This window comes from Hevea brasiliensis, chromosome 5, assembly GCF_030052815.1.
Source record: "Hevea brasiliensis isolate MT/VB/25A 57/8 chromosome 5, ASM3005281v1, whole genome shotgun sequence".
NCBI classification, from domain to species: domain Eukaryota; kingdom Viridiplantae; phylum Streptophyta; class Magnoliopsida; order Malpighiales; family Euphorbiaceae; genus Hevea; species Hevea brasiliensis.
The window spans coordinates 11,053,033-11,059,049 of record NC_079497.1 but is presented as its reverse complement, the minus strand read 5'-3'; the positions used below and the strand labels follow the sequence as shown (position 1 = coordinate 11,059,049).

The 6,017-nt window shown below is 35.9% G+C and overlaps 1 non-coding gene across 1 annotated transcript; it reads right to left on the bottom strand.

Moving 5' to 3' along the window:
* Positions 1-5,036: 5,036 nt before the first annotated feature.
* On the bottom strand, positions 5,037-5,143 carry LOC131180378 (small nucleolar RNA R71). The gene has a single exon (XR_009149154.1). It is a non-coding gene; the product is annotated as a small nucleolar RNA R71 (small nucleolar RNA).
* Positions 5,144-6,017: the final 874 nt, after the last annotated feature.

Here is a 6,017-nt window from a genome sequence, read left to right as displayed (position 1 = left end):
CATCATCTCCTAGCACAATTATGCTCTACCTATAAGGTATCATCTGCATGAACCCTTTACCGTACCATTTTCCTTCTTGACATAATATTTTATAATTTATTAACTTTACTTATACTCGACCTATGATTCATATCTATCATCATTTTTATTGTGCCCTTAACTTTTGTTGATCCTGAAAGATTTCTCTCACTAATAAATTTTTCCAACACTAATTCCACCCTTATCTAGGGTCATTAATTTGATCCTTGAACTTTCTAGTGATTTATAACCATCCAGACTTGTCACTTTTCGCTCTACCCCTACTATTGTCCTGTCGTTATTGCTTCACTACAAAGTGATTCTGTTGATCACACTAAAAATGTTTGCCTGACATTCATAACGAACCTCTAACTACCTTCTCACTATCTCAAAAGTCTAACCTAAAACCTATGTGTCATTATCTATCATTCTTTTCCTCTCATCATACCTATTTGATCCCTTAGACTGACTTTTATTCAACTTACTGCTTACTAACTTCTCTTTCTCTACCTATTTAGGTAGTCCGCAATACCATCGCACACCTTCTAACATTTACTCATTATTATTATATTCCATACCTCCATCACTTTTCTCACTAATGTGGTCCCATTTTGGGTTTTCCATCCTTGTCATTCTCCTTGCCAAGAATAACACTTAGCCTATCCTATATCTTAACTTTGTTCCTTTTATTATGCGCTCTTTAAGTTGTCCTTTCATTTATTTCCTTTGTCTTACCCAAAATAGAACTTAACTATTCTATCCCTGGTTCCATTCTTCTTCCTAACATGACAGCTGTACCTGCAAACTATATCTTTCAGAGTCTCTACCACGTTATCACATGTCTATGCTACTCAGATTTGGTCCTTTGACCACTCTAGCTAGTACTTCCACTAGCATTTAGATTATATTGCATCTGCAATCAATTGTCCAAACTTTCATTCTGCACTTTCTCTATCCATTGGCCTTCTATAATTTATCTTTGCTACTTTATTACTCTTAACACTATTATAATTAGATTATACTATTGTTTTGAACGATATGAAGTTAGAAAGGAACTCAGGAAATTACAGTCATACTTTTATTGTATGATTTATATTCTTAGCTTACATAATACCCTTACTACCTCGAGAACTGATTCTGCAGTAATTTTATTTATTTGTTATTATTATTATTATTATTATTATTATTATTATTATTATTATTATTATTATTATTATTATTATTATTATTATTATTATTAATTTCCATGTTTACTCAACTAGCCAAAACTTAAGATTTCGGGTACCCAAACCCGTCATCCAATTCAAAGGATTTACATCCATCATGATCTGATTATATATGATTCCTATAATGGAACTTGTATCATCTGCAGGATACCCCAGCCAACTACTCTCTACCACACTCTACAGTCCCATCTGGGGCACTATTTGGTTAGTCACCATTATTAGTAATAACTTTCGATCCATTCTGAAAAGATAGGACTATATCCTAACTTGCTGCAACAAAGGTACTACATCTATCACCTTGCCAGAACCATGTCAAGTTAATGACTCTTTTATCATATCATAGCTCTATAAATCATCAATTCATAGTTTCGACCTTCTCTAGGTAGTAGAGTTGTACTTTATTCCATCTTGATACACACAAGGTATACTATTCTCACTTTATAAGTGTCACCTTTACTTTGCAACTAGTCCAAACCTGCAGTCCGATGGCAACTCTTGATGTAACTCTAGCTCATGCTGGGGTAACTGAGTCACTGACTCTAGTTATCACCCAACTGTGACCTTTCAATATTCTAACTCTAGACTCTTAGCCAGGAGTTCCCAACTCCTCTGCAAATATAGAACTCGCTACGCATAATCTGTACCAAAGCGAAGCCATCTCAAACACCCTCATTATGGAGCACCACGGGGATGCACGCAGCTCTACACAATAATCTCATGTCTGATCGTAATCTGCGACTTACAGAGCGGACATCGAGAACATTGTATAGTTACTACGATACGTCTGACGGACTAGGTCTCCTAATTTCTTATCTCTCCCGAATCTTCTATTATCACAAACTTATTACATTGGGTCATCTACCGATGACCGCCGAGTGGTATCCTCATCCTTATCTAGGCAACATTTGTACTTTTAAGACTCACTTTTATGTACTCGTGTCTTACGAAATGGGCACACCATTTAAACCCATACTGACAAAAATATAACATTTCTTGGAGTACGTATCCTCATGATAGATCTCACATGTCTACTAACTCTATTTCACATTTCTGTGTACTCCACGAAAATCAAGACACTAACTGAGGTAATCTTATATTTCCCGAGGTATAACGTAGAATCTAGAAACAAAGAATTACAGGAAAAGACGAAACAGAATCCTATACTCCGCATGTGACTCCTAGTAGACTCTTCCCAACACTTAGATAATTTTTCCCTATGAATCTGGAGCCTAAGCTCTGATACCACATTTGTCACGACCCAACCTATGGACCGGACCGGCACTAGGACCTGGGCCAGCCTAAAGCCCCCGAGGCCCGTAGTAAGCCTAACTGTTCATTAACCCAACTCTAAGGCCCATTTGGGCCCAGTATCAAGAAAACAAACGGACAGAGTCCGGCCATAAAATGGACTTTCCAACGGGGAGTTTTCGACTCACCCGACCTGTTGATGCACACATTTTGCATAGTCATTTAGGTCTAATTTCATAATCATTTTATTTGGTTATTAGTCATTTTTTTAGCTAATTTCATTAGTTAATTAGTTAGTTTTTCATAGTTGTCAATTTTGCACTAATTTGTAATTTTTACTTTGTTTTGTAGGAAAAATGGTGTTTTTGAAGGACTAAAGAGAATTTTGCCATTGAGGAGTGTCTTCTACAGCAAAAAGATGCCAAAAACAAGTTTTCAAGCTGAAATATGCATTGACCAAACTGTGCATAACTTGCCGCATAAGCTATGCGATTCGCATAAGGAGGAAGATCAACATTCGAGAACCAGCGAAATGTGCATAAGGAGACTGCATAGCTTATGCACATTCTCACCTCCCTTATGCACATTCACGAATTTGTGCATAACCTATGCACCAAGTCATGCGACCGCATAAGTGATCGAACCAGTAAAAGCGCATAAGGGATTTGCATAACTTATGCAGTCCACTTATGCGATCCCATAAAGAGTTCATTAATGAGTGTGGAAGATTCCCTTAATGTATTCCTCCTAGAACATACTATTTTAGGGCTCCATGTCAGAAAAATGCTATAAATAGTCCCATTTTCTCATTTTAAAAGAGGAGAAAAAAAGGAGCAAAGGAAGAAAGGAGGAGGCTAAGCAGAATTTGAGGAGTCATTTCACCTTCCACACCATTTTCAACTAAGATTTGCAGATTTCTTTCTTTCTTTACACTTTTCTACATTTCTAGTGTTTAATTACTTACTTCTTAGCTTAGATTAAAGCTTTATTTCCATTTAAACTCATCATATCTTGTAAGCATTATGGATAGTGAGTAGTTTACTTTTGATTCTGGAGTAAGGGTTGTAATATTTGAGATATTTTGAGGATTTTGATTGGGTAATCCATATTTTGTGGTCTTAATGAGTTTTATTCATTTCTTGTATGCTTAATGACATGCTTAATGTAGGATCCCATTGAGTAATGTTCTTAATCCATGGTTGAAGCAGAAAGCAGAAGGCATTGTGATAGATAATCAGGAAATTGGACTTAATTAACTTAGACCTAGAAATAGGCTAAGGATTAAGAGGATTCATAGATTAATTAAAGAACTTAATGGGTCTTAATTAATTCTAACTCCACGAAAGTAGGATTAGTTTGATTAAGGCACTCTTTGTCTCACTCGAAAGGGAATTCAAAGGATTTAAGAATTAATCTCCTTAAAACCCATTAGTTTCACAAGATTGGATAACCAATTTAAAATCCCAAAATAGCTCGAATATGAAATCACGAACTCCGGAATCGCCTTTTTACCATTGTTAATTTCTAATCGAATTTAATCATTTGCCAATTTAAATATTGCCATATTTGAACTTGCTTATTTCTATTTGATGCAATTTTAGTTTAATTAATACATTGTTGAATAGAAGATTAATTTTGCACAATTAGATTTCACACTCCATTACCCATTAATTCATCATTTTAATCTCATAAATACTTCAATTTAGTCAACTTTTATATCGAAAATTCAATCATTAACACAACTCCTCGTGGGATCGATATTTTCTATACTACTTATGCGACAGTGCACTTGCGGTTGGGACGCATCAAGTTTTTGGCGCCGTTGCCGGGGAGTTGTTTGTTTAAGATTGAATTCTTGATTATTTTAGTTGTTTTTTTAGTTTTATCTCTGTTATCTTTTCATTTTGTGTTTGTTTGTTCTTTTTCAGGTACTCTTAATCTTTTATGAGAAGAGCTAGAAGCACAAGTGATACATCCTTATTATTCAACCCTGAAATTGAGAAATTTTGTAAGGCCAACAAGAAAGAAACCAGAAAAAGGAAGGAAGCCTTGAGAGAAACTGAATTAGAAGCAGATATGGCTGATGAAAGAATTAGAATTGGTGTTGGTAATGCTGGAAATGGTCAAAACAATGAAAATGAAGCCCAAGGGGAAGAAGTTGTTAATGCAAACGTGCCTAGGGGAAGTATGATGGATCATGCTTTTCCTCGTTTTGATGACTTGAGAGAGAGCATAGCAAGACCAAGGATTGATGCAAACAGCTACAAGATGGATTTTGGAGTTCTTCAAATGATCCAAAACTCTCAATTTGGAGGACATCCTTCTGAAAATCCACACACACACCTGAAGAAGTTTGCTATGATTTGCGACATGCAAAAACAACCTGGAGTGTCTGATGATGCAGCAAGATTGAAGCTATTCCCATTCTCTTTGAAAGATAGAGCATTGGATTGGCTTGATTCTTTACCTCACAACTCCATTACAAATTGGGAGCAACTAACTGATGCATTTCTTGCACAATATTTTCCACCTGGAAAAACTCAAGAGCTGAGGAATCAAATGACATCTTTCAGACCAAGAGAAGATGAAACTCTCTATGAATCATGGATGAGATGGAAGGAATTGGAAAGATTATGCCCACATCATGCCATTCCAAAATGGATGATAAATCAGAATTTCTACACAAATGTCACTCCTGCAATCAGAGGAATTATTGATGCTCAAACAGGAGGAGAATTTATTATAAAGCATGAAGATGAAGCTTATGAGTTATTAGAGAAAATTGCAAAGAATACTCATCTTTGGAGTAGTCCAAGAGGACCACTCAACTCGAAGCGGCAATTTCTTTGGAATGTATGATCTTGATCCATTCAACATGATTAATGCAAAGTTTGATGCACTTACAAATGTCCTTGCTAAGAAAATGGAAGATTTGAGTATGTTGGTTAGTTCATCATCATCAGCTGGAAGTTCACAACAAGTGGCTTATGCAGAGGAAACTACCAGCTGTGGAGTAGATTATGGAGAACAAGCGGCATATGTTGGTAATTATGGAAACAAGCAAATGGGAATCCTTATTCTCAAACTTACAATCCAAATTGGAGGAATCATCCCAACTTTTCATGGGGCAATCAGCAAAATCAAGTTCAAAATCGAATTTTCAACCACAACGACAAAGTCAAGTTCCATATCAGCAAAATAGGCAACCATTGCCTAATTTTCAGTGAAAAATATGAACCCTCCACCAAAACAAAGAAGAACGAAATTCCACCATGAAGCTTTATTGCAATGATTCTTGCCAACCAAAATAATCATGATCATGAGATTATAGAGGTGAAATCAAGGATGGAACAAATGCAAACACACAGCAGAATCTTTGGAAAACCAGTTGCACAACAAGCATCTTCCTCAAGTGCCAAATCTTTTGGAAAGCTTCCAAGTCAACCAGAAAATCCAAGAGAGCATTGTCAAGCTATTACTTTAAGAAGTGGTAAAGTTATAAATGATGAGAAGAGTGAAAGCAGT